Raw genomic sequence first — 18,246 nt, 5'->3', positions numbered from 1 at the left:
CTAATTATTTGATCATTGTCCTATAGTAGTTTCATTATTAATCCAAGTAAAATAGATTATCAACAATTAAAACCTTAATATTTTGGAGTGCCTGGGTGGCTCAGTTGGTTAAGTATCTCACTTTGGCTTAGATCATGATCTCATGGTTTGTGGGTTTAAGCCCCATGTCGGGCTCTGTGCTGACAGCTCAGAGCCTGGAGCCTGCTTCGGATTCTGTCTCCCTTTCTGAGTCTCCCTCACTCATGCTCTGTCTCTCTCTCTCTCTCAAAAATAAATAAACATAAAAAAAAATCAACAAAACCCCCCTCAATATTTCATCTTAAACACATTCCTTATTGCTTATCTTAATTTAACATTTCTAAAAAGTGCCACTCCTATCCTTCTAAAACCTCTCTTACTCATTCTTCTCTCTGAGCTAGTGATACTCTTCCAATTGCTTCCTAGATAATTTCTTTTTGTGTACTTGCATTCAAGTCAAACAAGACCATCCCTTGGGACTGCCCTTAACCTCCATCAGTTAACTTCTTTTTAAATGTTTTTACCTTTATGTTACTGTTGTTTTTATAGCCTTTGAGGAATAGGCATTTAGGAAACACCAACAGAAAATGGGCTTTTTTTTTTTTTTTTTTTTCTTTTTTACGAATCCCAGTGTAGGTATCTGAGCAGGGAGCTAAATCATAGATTAAACAGAAGAATAAAAGGCACTATTGTATGGAACAGAAACTTGCTCATAGGGGAGAACAAAATAAAAACCTCATTTTTGAAGCTAGGCTATGATATCACATGTAAAAAGCCTGACTTATTTCTCACCTAATCAGTTTTGTTAGATTACATATTATCAGAATACATATATTTCACCTATATTTTAAAATTACTTTTCATATAATTTTTCATAGTTTTATCTATTCTGTTAGCTGGTAATAATTGTTCAAAATATTTACTCCTATTTCCTACCAGTTTCCTCTTTATACAACCATTCCCTGGAGGAATGACTTTCCATATATATTATAATGGATATAGAAATGCTAACTTACCTTACCTTCCATTATATTATATTAATTATATGATATGATATGATATATATTTCCTGGCCTAGTTGACAACAGGGTTGGCCTTGTGATCTACTTTGGTCAGTTGAAGAAGAAAATATATAATGTGTGACAAACAATTTTAAGAGCTAGCATGAGATCACAACACTTTTTAATTCCATAGCTATAGAACTAGCAAGTTCCGGAACAAAAGGGTTTAGAATTAATAAACATAGTTTACTATGAGGAATTTAACCCAAACAATAATGATTCTTTGGTGTAGCAAGCTAGTGAGATTTAATATTATTTGTTATTACAACATAACTCAATTTCAGTTGACTAATATCTGCTTTGTCTATAGTTAGGCTACTTTTTTTTGTTTCTTCTAGCTTGCTCATATTTTATTAAACATCAGAAATTCAGCTGTTTAATTATTATCTTAGAAAACTGATTTTGCTTTTTCAGACTTCTATTTTATCTTTGTTTATCACTGATAATAGAAAGTACCTTTACTTTATCATCACTTTCTTTGGGTTTATTCTAGCATTCTTTAAAACCACTTAAATAGATCATTACCTTATTTAGCTTTAACATCTCTGTTCTCTAATATATAGTTTTTAAGCTATAAATTCCCCTTCTTACTACTATTTTACTTGAACTTACAAGTTTCAATGTATAGCTTTGTTTTGTTTTAATGTCTTTTTGAAACTAGAGGTAGTTACAAATATGTTATTATTTTTTTTAATTTTATTTATTTAAAATTTTTTTTTTTAACGTTTTATTTATTTTTGAGACAGGAAGAGACAGAGTATGAACAGGGGAGGGTCAGAGAGAGGGAGACACCGAATCTGAAACTGGCTCCAGGCTCTGAGCTGTCAGCACAGAGCCCGACGCGGGGCTCGAACTCACGGAGGGCGAGATCATGACCTGAGCTGAAGTCGGCTGCTTAACCGACTGAGCCACCCAGGCGCCCCACAAATATGTTTTTAAAATTCAAAGTGAAAAGTTGTTTTCTTTGCTTATATTGTCATTATTGACTTCTAATTTAATTGTATTGCAAACAGAGTAAGTGTTCTGTGTGATAATGATTTTTGAACATTTATAGACTGGTTTTAGTGCCAAGTTTGGAGTGAGTTTTTATAAATGGCCCATGTGTGCTACAACGTTGTTTTTTTCTCATGGTGTTTCTTACTTTCCTAATTTTTTTATCTTCATTTTTCATTAATTGAAAAGATCCTGTTAAAATTTTCTATTAAATGGTGAATTTGTCCATTTCTCCCTGTTTTGCATATTATTATGTATATCATAAGACTGTTTTACTAAGAAATACAAGTTTAGTTCTATTTTCTTGATGAGGTGAATCTTTAATCATTATGTGCTTAAAGCTACTTTTTCTTGATGTTATGTTATATAACAGCAGTGTTAATATCAACTTTACTATTGTTAGTATTTTCCTATATGTGTTCTTTCATTTTTTTTCTTCCAGTGTTTTCTTTCCCTTATTTTAGGAACATCCCATAAACATCAAACCCCTAATTTTAAAATTCCAATTTGAAAACCTTTTTCTTTTTTATTAAAATTTATCTAAGATTATTTGTCCATTGAAATCCACTTTGGCATTTTGCCACTGTTCCGTTTCACTATGTTTCCATTGACTTTCTAGCCTTGACAAAAAAATTTAGGTTGTTTTTTACATTTATACCTTTCATTCTATTCTTTGTATTCTGTGTCTTTCTATTTCTTTGGAAACAGAACTTAATATGTCTTTCCTTATGTAGGTTATTATTTGGAAGTTATGTTTACTAAAGTGGAGAATATATTTTTTAATACCTTTCTGAAAAATAATAAGGACCTTGGAGCCCTCTACCTTATTTTCATTCCTATGAAATTTTATGCCCTTTTGGTTTTAAGATTTTTTATCTTTAACTCCCCCAAAATAATTATTATTATTTTTATACAGAAAATGTTTAGTTAGATTTACTTCTATTTATTAACTTTTTCTCCCTACTGGCATCATTTCCTTCTTCCTGAAGTATATATTTTTAGTACTCCCTTTAATTTAGGTCTATTTTTGGTATACTATAACTTTTCTTTTCTTTTCTTCCTTTTCTTTTCTATCCATTTCTTTTCTTTTTAAAATGTTATTTATTTTGAGAGATAGCACACATGCAAGTAGGGGAGGAGCAGAGAGAGGAGAGAGAGAATCCTAAGCAGGCTCTGCACTCTCAGTATGAAGCCCCACTGGAGTTCAGTCTCAGAAACCATGAGGTAATGACCTCAGTTGACATCAAGAATTAGACACTTAACTGACTAAGCCACCCAGGTGCCTCTACTATCATTTTTCTTTATTTCAAAGTATTTTATTTCATTCACATTCTTGGTAGGTGTGGGGATTCAGAATTCTAAATTTTTAATACTTTAACCTGTCAGCATTTTAAATATTCTATTTCAATGCCTTTTAACCTTCTTATTTAAAATTAATAAGTCTGCCTAATGATTAATTACTGTTCTTTTAAAGAAATTATCTTTTTCTGGCTTTAAGATACCCTTTTAGATGTTGTATTAAAATTTTTTTGATTCCTCTTCTTTGAATTCATGATTTGTGTGTATTTCTTTTAATCATTTGATATGTATTGTGTTTCTTGTACCTATGCATTTAGGTCTTTCATCGGTTCTGAATAATTTTATTCTTTATCTCTCAAATACTTTCTTTCAATCAAGTCTCAAGTCTCTACCTCGTTATATGTTAGAACTTATTGTCTGTACTTTTAAACCTCTTCTTTTTTTTTAATATCTTTGTCTAGTTCCACTTTGAGTAAATTCATCAGAATTTTCTTTCAATTGAATTGTCCTCTTTCAGCTATATCTACTTTGCTCTTTAATCCATATTTTGATTGTTTTTTCAATAGTTACATATATTTACTTAAAAACCTTCTATTTGTCTCTTTTTCAAATAGGCCTATTGATTACTCATTTTGGTAATCTGATTTTTTGTACTTTAAGCATCTACTTATAGGAATATATATACATACACATTTAGAAAACTTTAATGTCCAAAGTATTGAGTAGTCTAAATATGTTTTTTGTTGGCCTAAATCTCATCATGACATTTTGCTTGATTGTATGTGAGCTGATTCTTGATATTGAGCCCAACAAATCTCAAACTCTGGGAAATCTGGAGGCCTAAGTTGATGAGACTCTCTCTTCCTCAGGAGATTTGCTCTTGCTTCTTTGTGAGGTCCTATGTGATGTTTGATATATAGCTCCTCTACTTGCTGCCAGCAGCATCTTTAGAGCAGCCCTCCCTCTTATATGTACTTATCGCTCAATGTTCTCCGACCACTTCTTATTGGACCCATGGAGATTTCTCTTCTTTCCTGTGAGCCTAAAAATACAAGGACCATTTTGTGCATAATTTGTAGCACAAGGATCGCTTTGAGTATCTAACCCCAAATGTTATATTTTCTACCTTCAAAACTCCCTTTTAGTCAAGGAGTTGATACGTTGAAGTTTTGCAAACTGCTTAAATTCACCTGTATACTGTTAAAGTTAATTGAAATTTTAGTTAGTGGATACTTACGTATATATTTTCATCAATAAAGTTATATGGCCAGTTTAGTAATTGAGCTATCATGTTAGTATGAGTAGGGGTAAAAACTTAAGAATTCCAGTTCTTTTTTCACAACTATATTATATTATACAATTGAAATTCTGAGCCCATGAAATTAAGAACTTTCTTTTCTTTTACTTAGTAAATCTGATTTGAATTGTATATATTTGTTTTAATGAAATAAACTGAATTAATAGCTAATGCCTTGGAGAATATTTATACAATAGAGAAATCTGCCATCATAAATCACTTTGGTTAAATAGTGTATAGATAAAGTTTATGGTTTCATTTCTATTTATATTTGTTTATCAAAATTTATGTATTATGGAATATAAGTATGATTTCAGTGATACCTTAAGATGTGATATTGTATACATTAACTTCTACATCCAAAAGATTAAAACTAATTTGATATTTTACAGTGTTTTACAGTCTATTTAAAATCAGATACAAAATGTACACTTGATCACATAGAATTGAGAGCTGCCCCTGCCATTCAAGACCAAACAAAAGCTACATTTATTAATACATTAATAGTCAATTAGTTTTGACTAGTAATGAGAACACTCTGCATCCTACAACTATATATTTCAGTGAATCCTGATCCTACAATGATATCATAAAAATGACAACTAATTATTTATTACTTTCTATAGCTCTTAGCTCTTGTCGAAGTATTGGATTAGGACTCATAATATTTCATTCTTAATCTCTGTAATAAGATGAGAATTTCTACCAAAGGGTTCCCAGAGTAAAGCTATATAGATAAATGATGTTTCTATTCAAGAAATTAACCCTACAATGAATCTACTTGATTTTTAAAAGTATAATCTTTATCTTAGGCTTTAATATATCTTTATAGTTTTAAGAATAAAACTATTTTTTGTCTTTGAAAATTATGTGCAACCCAAGCAGGAATAAGAAACATACCATCTCTTGAATTTAAAAGGAAAAGACTCCCCCTGCCCCCGCATCAACAACAATGTGCTGGGCAATGTACCATGTATGTTACCTACATTAGGGTATTTAATGTCATTAAACAACTGTAGGAGGTAATTAGTAGTTATTATGGCCAGTTTACAGAGGAAAGAGATATGGCAAATTGACTCTCTTAATACCTCTTTATCACTTTATTTTAGCTTGAATTACTATAAATGAAAGGCTGAAAATGTGAAGTATAAATTATAAAGATTTCCTTGCAGTTAAACTTTGTATGTAACACAGCTTATACCAAATACACATAACCATGTGAAACCTGGAAGTTAAAAGTGACCACTTAAAAGTGGCAGCTGCATGGCTCTCTTGAAACTGTTAAGCAAGATATTTAAATTTTCTTCTTTGAAAGCTCTGTTACAATGGCTCTAGTGTCTACATAGTCCCTAGATTGAATGTTGCCAAGCTAGCCACAATGGCTAGCTCCCTTACCAAACCAGCTTCACAGTGTGTCTTCAAGGGCTTTCCTGATAGGCCAAACTAAGCTCTCCAGTTCCTGAACACTTCTTTATGTCACTTAAAACCCTATCATAAGTTGCTTTCTTCTTAAATCTTTTTTCTTTTTTTTAAATCTTCAATGGATTATGTTTTCTGCAACTATACTCTGGTCTGTAAATCTGAGAAGGAAACCGAGACCAAAAAACGTGATGAAGTAACAACATACAATAAAGCTAGTTAATTATAGAGCCAGAATTTGAATCCAGTTGGTGTGGAGCCAGTGCCCAAAATGTTCACTTATACAGCTTTTGCCAAAAAATCAAGTATTTGACTGGCAGACATGTGACATGATATTAGAAAGGGGAAACTTAATGGGAATTTGAATTAAATTTATACTACAATGAAATGCAAAAATCATATTAATTATTCCCAGGAATATGAAAACGTATGAAATGCTTTCCAAAAGAATGAATGAGTAAACTTAATCCTATTTGAAATTGGTGGTGCCTGATATATAGTTGTTTGACTTACTCTAGTTTATCATGAATTAGCATATTGATTAAAACAATGATAAACTATTCAAATAATTGCTTAAAAATAATCCAAAAAAAAAAAAAAAAAAACCGAGGAAAGCAAGAGTAAAGGAACAAAATGCAAAGTGGGTAATATGAAAATAAATCTTCTTAAGTAGTAAACATGAATCTAAACATATCAATAAATGTATTGTGTTAATGGAGTAAACATTCTAATGAAAAGTCAGATATTGTTGGCATATAAAAAAGTAAGACTCAGTTATAAGCTCAGCTCTCTACAAAATATGCACTTTAAGTGGAAACCTTCAGATAGTTTGAATGTAAATAGATGGGAACATAATTTGCCATAAACATGGAAAGCATGAAAAGGCAGGCATGGCTCTATTAATATGATATAGATGTCAAGAGAAAAGTTATTACCTGATTAAGAGGAACACTTCATTATAATGAGAGAGTTAATTCTTTAGGGAGACAAACAATTATAACATAAGTTTTCCTACTAATAGACCTTAAAATTACAAGAAACAAAAATTAGCATAATTAAAGGAAACAATAGCCATTCAAAAATCATGTTAAAAAAATTAACATCTCAACAATTGAGAGAAAAATTAGACAATAAGTTATAAATAAATATATTTTTCCATAAATTATAAATTTATTTATAAATTATATATATAAATAAAGCAATAATAAATACATAGATAACCTGGACAACGTTATCAACTACCTTGACCTAATTGATAATTATAGAGCCATACAAATACAAAATGGACATTCTCTACAAATGCTTGGCCATAAAATAAATCTCAATAAATTTAAAATGATTGGAGTACCATCTGGTATCAAAATAAATTTAAAAAGAAAACAGTAACTGTTTTCTCACCCTCGGTGCCTTCTTTTGTGAAATTTGTATTTAAGGCATGAATCCCTAAAGTCTTTACCAGTGTGTAAGGTTGACTAAGAAAAATAATGTCAGTGTTTCCTTCTTAATTCAAAACAAATACAGAACCTTGGTTCTTAACTCACAGTTTTAAATTCTGATTGGAGAGTAGTAAGTCCTATTATGTTATAGAATAGAAAAATGTTTGTGTTGGTATTTAGCCTTCAGTGAAGAAAATGTATTTCTCTTAGAAAAATTCAGAAATTTCAAAACTTTTACTTAAATAATTGAAAAAGTCTCAGTAGTTTGTGAGGGGAAAATTTCCTAGTTTTTATTTTGAAAAAGTTATAGATACTAGGAAATTGCAACAATAGTACAAAGAGATCTTATGTACATGTACCCTCACAATTTCCCTCACTGGTTACATCTGACATAGCCATAGTACGTCAAAACCAGGAAATTGTCATTGGTACATATGTGTGTATAGTTCTGTGCAATTTTATCACATGTCTATATAAATATTCAGAAGAGCTATATATTAGCAGATACAGAACTATTCCATTACCACAAAGATCTTTTGTGCTAATCCTTTATAGTCACACTCATCATACCAAGCCCTTCACAATTATGAATGTGGTTTCCATCCCTAGACAGTATGTGAACTTTGCAGATTGGTCTTAAGTGAACAAACTGAGCATTGTAACTTTGAGGTCTATATAAACTGTATGTTTTAATAGTTTGATCCTTTTTATTGCTAAGTAGTATTCCAAGGTCAGAGTTCTCTCTAAACTCTTTTATTAATTTCATGCATCAATCCCTTTGATAATACCATAGTCTTGCTTACTGTAGCTATGTAATAAGTCTTGAAATTAGATTTAATGATTACTTCTGTTTTATTCTTTTAAAAAATTGTTTAGCTATTTTAGTTCCTTTGTGTTTCATATAAATTTAGAGTAAACTTGCTAGTATATGCAAATACGCTGAAATTTTTATTGAAATTGTGTTAAAATATGTCATTTAGGGGAGAAGTATCTACTATATTAAGTCTTCCATTTCATTTAAGTTGTCAAATTTATGTATATAGAATTATTTTATAGTATTACCTTATGTTTCCTTTGACGTTTTCAGGATATGTAAAGACTTCCTTATTTCATTATTGTATCTTAGCATGAATTTCTTTTTGTTTATCTTGCTTTGGATTCCTTCAGCTTCTTTAAACTGTAGGTTTATGTCTTTTGCCAAATTTGGTAAATAGTCATTTTTACTTCAAATCCTTTCTGAGCCTCATATTCTTAATCTTTTTCCTTTTGGGGCTTTGTTGTTACAAATGTTAGAGCTTTTGTTATATATAGTCTCACAGGTCCTGAAGCCCTACTCATTTATTCTCAGATTTCTGTCTTTGTGTTGTTAATATTGTATAATTGCTACTGTTCTGCTTTCAAGTTTAATGATTCTTTCCTCTGTAATCTTCATCCTACTGTTGAGCCTATCCTGTGAATTTTTTTTGGGGGGGGGTGGAGGCATTGTATTTTTTACTTCTAGATTTCTACTTGGCTCTTTTTTAGATCTTTTTCCTTTTGCTGAAATATTCTATTTAATTGTGGGGACTTTATTTTTTTAATATAAGTGTATTCAAAATGGCCTGGTGAATTATTTTTAAGATGGCCGGTTTAATGTCCAACATTTCTGTCACCTCATTGTTATTTATTATCTTTAATCATTCAAGACAAGGTTTCCTGATTCTTGTTAAGATGAGTGCTTTTCATTGTGCATGGGTGGCTTAGTTGGTTGAACACCTTATTCTTGGTTTTGGCTCAGGTCATGATCCCAGGACCCTAGGATCTAGCTCCTGTGTTGAGCGTAGTGCTAAGTGTGGAGCCTCCTTGGGATTCCCTCTCTCTCTTCCTCTGCCCCTCTCCCTAACTGGCATGCCTTCTCTCTAAAAAACAAACAAACAAGCAAAAAAACAAAAAAACAAAACAAAAACAAAAACCAAGAACAACCCAAGTGCTTTTCAATCATACACTGAATATTTGAGGTACTTTGTTGTGAGGCTCTGGATCTTATTTAAATCTTCTGTTTCAGTAAGTCTTTACTGGCACTACTCTGATAGGGTAAAGAAGATGGTGCTTCATCACTATTTTGTGGGAATAAAAGTCAAAGTTTCCCACTCAGCCTCTGTTGGCATTTCAGGAGAAAATTGGTAGGAAGTCTCAATACTGATGGGTGGGATTGAACTTCAAACTCTCCGCTATTCTCCATTCATACCATCCTGACTTGGAGAAGAGGGACACCTTGTTCCTGCTTCCATATGGCCACCATCAGCACTGTGTGGGGTAGCCTCTTTCCTGCCTGATGGAATTGAAGTCTCAGGTATCCAGCTGGGTTTTTCTGACTTTTATCATCACCTCAGTAGGGACCTTTGCTGAAAGGCTTCAGCTGACTTCATTGAAGGTGAGTGAGGTCACTCTTTTCTCTAAGATATGTGGTTGAAGTAGGATGATAATTTAAAAGATTTTTGTCTTGCTAATTTACCTTTTCCTGGTCCTTTTCTGTAGAGAGAAGAATTTTCTTTAGCTCTTTAAATTTTATACTTAATTAAAAAATTTGTTGTGGCAAGACCACTTAACATGAAATCTGCCCTCTTTTTTTTTGAGAGAAGAAGGGAGGGAGGTTGGGAGGAGGGAAGGCAGAGAGGGAAGGAGAGAGAGAATCAGAGAATCTTAAGCAGGCTCCATTCTCAGTGTGGATCCCAATGTGGGGCCCAGTCTCATGACTCTGAAATTATAACCTGAGCTGAAATCAACAGTTGGACACGTTAACTGATTGAGCCACCCAGGTGCCCCTCTTTTTTTTTTTTAATCTGTCCTCTTAACAAAATTTTAAGTGTGCAATATAGTTACAATGCCAGTGTAGATCTCCAGAACCTACTCATCTTGTTTAACTCAAAGTTAATAATAAGACCTAGGACCTAGACAGAAAGAAAACAATTCACCATAGACCTTCTGTCTAGGTCCTAGGTCTTATTATTGTGGCTTATTTTTAATCATATTGAGAATTTATGATACACACTTCCAAATTCCAGAGAAGGAAAAAATGTTCAATTTAAATTACATATTTTAAAATTTTGATCTAATGGAAAATTAATTCATTTTTTGCTACAAACACATAATCTTTGAAAGAACTTGAAATGTTTCTTAACTGAAGAGTAGGGTCCAATGATTGAGAAATGTATCAGAAGGGAAAAGAAAGCTGTTTGGTATATAGGTCATAATTTTACAACTGAAAATTCCTGTCAAACCCTAAATGAATTTCAATATTATAAATTGGAGTTTTGTTATGATTCTGTTATTATTAATAGTGATAATAATAGCTAACATTTACCATTTTCTAACTATGTGAATTGAACTAAATGTTTTGCACTAATTCCATTTATTTCTTATATGGTATTAATTGAAAATATTTTCATTATATAGATGACAAAATTGAGGTTTAGCAAACCAAATCTCTCATCAGTTGGAGAGAGACTCAAACTTTGATCTCAGCTGCATTATCTCCAAAACTTACATTTTAGGCCACTGTAGGATACTTCCTCTAAATGATGTTGAGGCCAATAGAGACATACACACATTATAAAGACAAATATTCCTTTTTACACATTTTTCTTAACTCTATTTTTACTGATTTGCAATTTTCAGATATTATTCATGAACCTTGACTGACCTAAGAATAAAGAAATGCCACTGCTTTCAATTGACAACTGATTTAGTCTCTTGGCATTTTCAATCTGAATTGGAGGAAAGTGTAATTTCTCAAGTTGCTGGCGGAAGTTTCAACATGTAGTCTTGGGAGGAAAAGAGCAAATACTTCCATTGGTTATATAAAATTTCAAACAGTGGTATTTATTAAGATATTTTCAGAGCCCTTCTGGGTATCACTACGCTATAGCAACAACAAAGAAATGTAAGGACCTATGTTCAAACATATGGGATAAACTAATTCTTTGTTTAGAAAATATTTTAAGAGTACTTTACCTTCTGCCTCTAACTGCAGCATGGTCCTATACAATTTTAACTACAACATTTATGGCTCTATTCTGCAAAATACTTTCCCCTGGTGATTCAAATCAACAAATTCTCATAAATATTAAAGCCAATTATTATTTTTTGACAAGTTAATTGACAGAAGAAAATTCATAGTTGTTGAAGTATCCTGTTTTTGGTTGTCTTCATGTGTTATTATGGGAAGATAAAAAATATTGTATCAGGTGCCATTAACTGTATATTTTTCAAATTGGAATACATTTTGGCATCTGTTAACTAAAACAATAGTGACTTGACCTAAGAAAATATACTAGCATGTAACATTGCACCAATAGATATTTCCTTATTTAGAGGTTTAGATTCCAGTTGCATGTTGTTTCAAAAATATTATGGGAAAATCAAAGGAACTTAGAAAAATTTCTATTCATTTTATATATTCAAAGAAATGTTCAGCCATGGGGGATTGTATTAATATTTCACTTGCAGATTCAAGGATTCAGAAAACAGATTCTGCAAGATAAAGTTCTCAAGAACATGTTCAGGGGCCCCTGGGTGGCTCAGTTGGTTAGGCATCCAACTTTGTCTCAGGTCATGATCTAATGGTTTGTGAGTTCTAGCCCTGCATCAGGCGCTGTGCTGATAGCTCAGAGCCTGGAGCCTCCTTAGGATGTTGTGTCTCCCTATCTCTCTCTGCCCCTCCCCCACTCGTGCTGTCTCTCTCTCTCATAAATAAATGCACTCAAAAACTAAAAAAAATATATATTTTTTAAGAACAGGTTATTCAAAAGCTATTACCATGAAGCTCACATTCTTTCCAGTGCAGATGAAAACATCTGGCAGCTGGTGGTCATGATATCCTGGTATCCATGATTTTGGTAAGGTCAAATACCTGAACTGTACATTGAATGATAAGAGAATGATTTCTCAGGGTGCTGTGGCATTTTTCACTGTTACTCATAAATTGGCTTAGCAGTTTTAGCAAATTTTCCAATGCAAATAACTAACGTGGTTTTAACACCATTTTCTCAAAGGGTTTTACGAACATATTTTTATTTTTTATTTATTTGAAGTTTATTTATTTATTTTGAGAGGGAGGAAGGTGGGAGAGAGAGGGAGAGGGAGGGAGGAGGGACAGAGAGAGACAGAAAGAGAATCCAAAGCCTACTCCATAGTGTCAAGGCAGAGCCCTACTCAGGGCTCCATCTCATGAACCATGAGGTCATAACCTGAGCTGAAATTGAGAGTCGGGTGCTTAACCAACTGAACCACCCAGGCACCCCTGAGGCTAACTTATTTTTAAAGGTAAAAAATTATGGCTCCTGCTCCTGGAAATGCAACTATTCATGCCTTTAGAACAGTCAGACTTTAGGAGATACCAATTGATTTCCTTCTATGTTTTCTAAGTACAATGAATATCTGAGGTGTATTCAATGTGTTGTAATTTGTGTCTGTGTCTTTGAATTATAAAACTAGAATTGCTGTTTCTTTTTTTTTTTTTTTTTTTTCCTTAGAGAGAGAGAGAGGGACAGGGAGCACTTGTGTGCATGAGTGGGGTAGGGGCAGAGAGAGAATCCCAAGCAGGCTCTGCACTGTCAGCACAGACCAGATACAGGGTTGAATCTCATGAACCACGAGATCATGACTGAAACAGGGTGATATTGAAAAAAACCCACCAGACACCGAATAGAAGCAAGGCAAGATTTTATTCACTGCCAGGCCAAACCTGATCTCCTTATCTTAAGGAGAAAAGTGCAGAGAATGGCCCTGAACAAAGGCAGCAGTGGGCTTATATGGATTTTAGCAAGTCAGAATACATCATTATTTGGTTAACCAATTACAATCAACAGCATTTCATGGTAGCCAATTATATTGTGACATAAAGACATTAGTTTTGGCGGGAACCTATAAATTGTGAATGTCTTTGTCCTAAGAGGGTTTAAAATGACCAATCACAGTTAGACACCTGAGATGCTGTAGGACAGTGAGTATGTGACTTTTTACATGTTGGTCTTGCCTAGGCCAGATCTTGGTGGAGGGAGTGGGGGAGCATTTTGCATCCTAAGTTATCTGTTTAGTAAGCAGGTGAGGTCACAGAAGTGAGATAGGGCGGTTAGTAATTACTGATAACCCTAATAGGGAACTACATAAGCCTTTTATCTCAACTATTCATGAAAGGTGAGTTTAAGGTGAACTTATATACAATAAGCTTTCTGATATCTTATAAGTTGACCTATTACAATGACCTGAGCTGAAATCAAGAGTCAGACGCTTAAACCAACTGAACCACCCAGGTGCCCCTGCTTCTTTTGTTTTAAAAGGCAGAAATTAATATATTGACTTCCATTTACTTTCATTTTTTTAACACTTCTCTCTCTGTCTCTCTCTTGATTAATGGATAGATATAGATGTAGATAATCATATTTTTATGTATACATATATGCAAAAGAAATAAAACTAATGAGTAGAATTGCTTAAAAAAATAAACTCATGAGTGGCATTGCATCTTTCAATGGGCTCAATAAAAATGTTAGGTAAGACTATAAATGCTCTGAAAATTAAAGTTAATCAGCACTAATGGTTACTGTTTGGAGTCCTTGATACTCTTCTTATATAGTGGGTCTTTGTACATTTCAGCCCTTTCTAAATGTATCAGTCATTAAATATAATCTTTGCCCCAGTGCTTGACTTTATGGCCTAGAGATGTTGTAGAGAGAAAATAGGTAATATTTATGATTCTTATTAAACTATGGCACAAGATAACAATAGTTAGGATTTTTAAATATAATATTCCATAATAGCATTCAAATGAATATGTTACTAAAGGGACAATCTCAAAATTTCTTTAGATATTTTTCTGATGAAGTATAAATTGTAAAATTCTATTATTTTGTATCTTTTGTCATCATCTTTTAAAAAATTACAGAGGCCAAGTGAACAATAATTTTTCTTTAACCATAAAAGTTGAATTAATTTGATTTTTTTTTTTTTTTTTTTTGAGAGAGAGAGAAAGAGAGCATGTGGGTGGTGGGGAAGCTTGGAGAGAGAGAGAGAGAGAGAGAGAGAGAGGCAGGCAGGCAGGCAGAGGCAGAAAGAATCTTAAGCAGGCTCCATGGAGCCCAATGAGGGGCTCAATCCCGTGACTATGAGATTATCACCTGAGCAGAAACCAGGAGTTGTTGCTCCTCAGTCGTGCCTGACTGAGCCACCCAGGCACCCCTAATTAATTTGTACTTTTAAACCTATTTGTGTAACACATAAGTCTTTGTGAAAAGACATCTCTTTACAAGTTAAAATTACAACAAAATTATGCTAAATAAGGAAAGGTGTTACATATTTAAGCTGTACTTTTTTTTTAAAAGTGAACTTAAAGTTGAAAAAATAAAGTATACACATCATCAGAGTTCATTTGAACAGATTTTCTCAAAATAAACCTCATGTAACCAGCACAGAGACCAAGAAACAAAACAGTATTAACAATATAGAAGTTGTCTCTTGCACAGTTTAGGGCTTCCCCCACAAAGGTGACTACTATCCTGATTTCTATCATGTTAGAATAATTCTGCCCTTGTTGAATCGTGCAGTATATACTCTTTTCTCTCTGGCTTTTCCCACTTCATATTATGTATCTGAGGTTTATATATTCTCTTTATTGTGTAGTATTTCATTGCACGTATATAGCACAATTTGTTTATCCATTTTAATGTGGCTGGACATTTGGTTGATTACAGATTTTGATTCTTATAAATTGTGCTGCTGTGAACATTCTTGTACATATTTTTGCTGAAAATATGGCTGCACATCTGTTTAGAACAAATGTACTCTTGAGTTTGTTTTGTCTCAGCATTATGCTTATGAGATCCATCTACATCAGTTTATAGTAGTAGTTCATTCATTCTACTTACCCGGTAATGTCAGAGCACTGTGTTTTGATATGTGTGTTTTCTTGCTGGTTTTCCTGTGGTTGCAAATTTTTCTGATTTAGGTTGAATTTGCCTAGAATGATGTTTGCCTCAGAGAATGTCTGTTAATAGCCTACTTATTCTTTACCTCTTTATGACTTCCTGAAACAGCTCCCTTTGTCTGTCAAACACTTGGCAATCAATGCTTAGTGGCCCAGAACAAGGAACTATTCCTGCTTTTATCATGAGAAAACCTGAGAAAATACTATATGCAAAGAATTAAAAAAAAAATTCTCCTAGCATTTTTTTTAATTAAGTAGCTATTGACTTTATGGTTATTTTATTTCCTTTTCTTTTTGGAATCCTTTATAATTAAACAAAGCCAATGCCTAATTTACTAAAACCTTTACTTTTTATTACTCTTTTATCTCATAGTGTTTCTAGAAACTTAGAAAGTTATGGGAAAAAACTTGCTTAGACTTGTTCAAAATAAAAGTTTATGTAAAAGTAGGGAAAGGATTACTCAGTTATATCTGTCCTATCTGGTGGCTCTGGGCTCCTTGCATGCTGGATGGTTCTTCAGACATTGTTAGCTTTATCTCTATTTTAGTAATTTGCTGTCATTTATATCTTTTCTTATCTTGATGTGTAGTTACTGATACTATGTAAAACTGTATCTTTTCTTCTTCACTTAAATACAATTCTATTAAGTAAAATTCTATTTCTCAAGTACTATATATATTTGGAATTTCAGTTTTTTTATTATTAATATATAATTCAGCATTCTCTAGAGATTTTTGCCAATAGGATATTAAAAGTAGGTTTTAATGTACAGTATTTGTAGTATGGGATTCTTAAAAACACATAACAAGGCAAGCTATCTAAAGTTATCCTCAATAGTTTTTCAGAATAGTTTGAAAACATAAACTATAGCAGTTGCCATATGTTATCTATTTTATCATTTTCCCCCAAATTTTAGAGAGCAATTATTGGTGTGGTATATTGATATATTTTAATTTTGGGAGGGAAAGCCTCAGAAAGGGCACCTGGGAATAATGTATTAATACTGAACCGTTTTTGAGGATGTTATATGAACTGTCAAAAAAATTGCATCAGAGTTAAACAAGAGAGACTTTACATAGGGAAGAGAGGGTGAACTCAACTCCAATGAAATCAAAGGCGAAAGGATTTTTAAAGGATGGGGTGAGCTAATGCAAATGTACTGGAGTACAATAGGGATGGAAGTTGGTTCATGTGATTAAGCCATCTGTGTTTGCCAATTGGCTCATCAAAGTTAGGGTCCATGGACCCTGTGTTTTTTATCATTACATTTCAAAAAGATGATTTCCAGGTTCTTGAGAAAGACATCTTTAGGTTGTAGAAGATTTACATCTCGTAAGGCACAGGAATAATTTTCAGTGACAAGTTTTCTAAAGTAAATGCTGTAAGAAGAGGGAAATCAGGGACTGTAGTCAGGAGGAAACCTATCTAAAGTTTATTCAAGTTGAGGAGGATGTTAGTATCTTCTTGGTTAATACAAAATATTTGTTTTCATACAGAGTCATATACAGAAATACTTTTGTATTTTTAATCTAGTAATTTATTTCCCCAAAACAAACTAACTGACCTTGTACTTAGTTTTGGCTTGAAAATGAGCATCAACCTTTATTCTGATTCCTTAGGTAGAGTTATTAAAACAATTAAAGAAATATTTATGATAATTGGAGACAGTTAATATCCAAAGACATTCCCATAATTTTAATACATATATATGCATTCATAGGCATAACTTTTTTTAAGAATTCAAAATTTAGTCTTAATACTAACTGCTTTCAATAGCTTATTCTTGAAATGAGTCCAATTATCTGTTAGTTTTTATAAGCTAGACCTGGTAGGTTTAATTTCTTTTGACTATAAATGAAACCCAAAAGCAATGACTCCCTCTGGACCATAGACAATTTCCAAGTTGCTATAATTTAGTATTACCATCAAATAAAAATAATAAAGTATTTCAGCTTCCTTGTGTTATGTGCAATGAATATATTTACTCACTATTAAAACAATCAAGTTTTATCATCAGAGAAGAAAACATGGAAAAGATCTTAAAATTACCTTGCACATGTCAATTGCTCACTGTTCAGAGGTCTGTTGACACTTAGTGGTTTGTACAGGGTTATATAAATTACCACTTCCTGGTTTGCTTTTAGTCATGAGTTTCCTGCCTCCTACATATGCTGTCCTACATAAACACTTTCTCCATCTGCCTGTCAAACTGCTACTTCTAAATTTCACATTGCTATGTGCAATACATGAATGACGTAAAATACAAATTCTATTAAAATTTATTTTGCATAAAGTGGTTTTATACTTTGCATCATAAATACAGAAACATTTGTAAATGATTTCTCCAGAGCTATTCTACTTCTAATAAAATAATTTGTTTTCCTCATTGATAAAATAAGACCACAGACTACCGATTTTTTAAATCAGTTTCTATATCTGAGAATTGCTGCAGTACCTCTCATTCTGAAAGGATTGAAACATTTGCTTTCAAAAATATGAGTATTTTGAAAAAAGATAAATACAGATGAAACTCTTACCAGGTGCTTACCATGACTAACACAGACATATTTTGTTTATCAGTTGTCATTTCATACCACTGAGATATGGTAGACATCACTGTAGGACATTTTCCCATTCAAAAAAAAAAAAAAAAGTGTTTTGCCTATTCTGTGTAACAGAATCTTGACTGTAATGTTCATTTGAAGTTCGCATGATTCACAGATCTCTGTTTAAGCATACTGCAAAAAAATCTTTATCTT

The 18,246-nt window shown here is 32.6% G+C and overlaps 1 protein-coding gene across 2 annotated transcripts in view; it reads right to left on the bottom strand.

Moving 5' to 3' along the window:
• LOC109248522 (bifunctional heparan sulfate N-deacetylase/N-sulfotransferase 4) overlaps window positions 1-17,559 on the bottom strand; it is a 417,596-nt gene extending 400,037 nt beyond the window's left edge. For both annotated transcript variants that reach the window (XM_019418297.2, XM_019418308.2), the window contains exon 1: window positions 17,537-17,559. The gene's annotated coding sequence lies outside the window, so the exon portion shown is untranslated. The remainder of the gene's footprint in view (window positions 1-17,536) is intronic.
• Window positions 17,560-18,246: the final 687 nt, after the last annotated feature.

This window comes from Panthera pardus, unplaced genomic scaffold (genome assembly GCF_024362965.1).
Source record: "Panthera pardus isolate Hobbes unplaced genomic scaffold, ASM2436296v1 HiC_scaffold_13, whole genome shotgun sequence".
Taxonomy (NCBI): domain Eukaryota; kingdom Metazoa; phylum Chordata; class Mammalia; order Carnivora; family Felidae; genus Panthera; species Panthera pardus.
The sequence above is the reverse complement of the archived record's forward strand: the minus strand, read 5'-3'. Positions and strand labels throughout refer to the sequence as shown.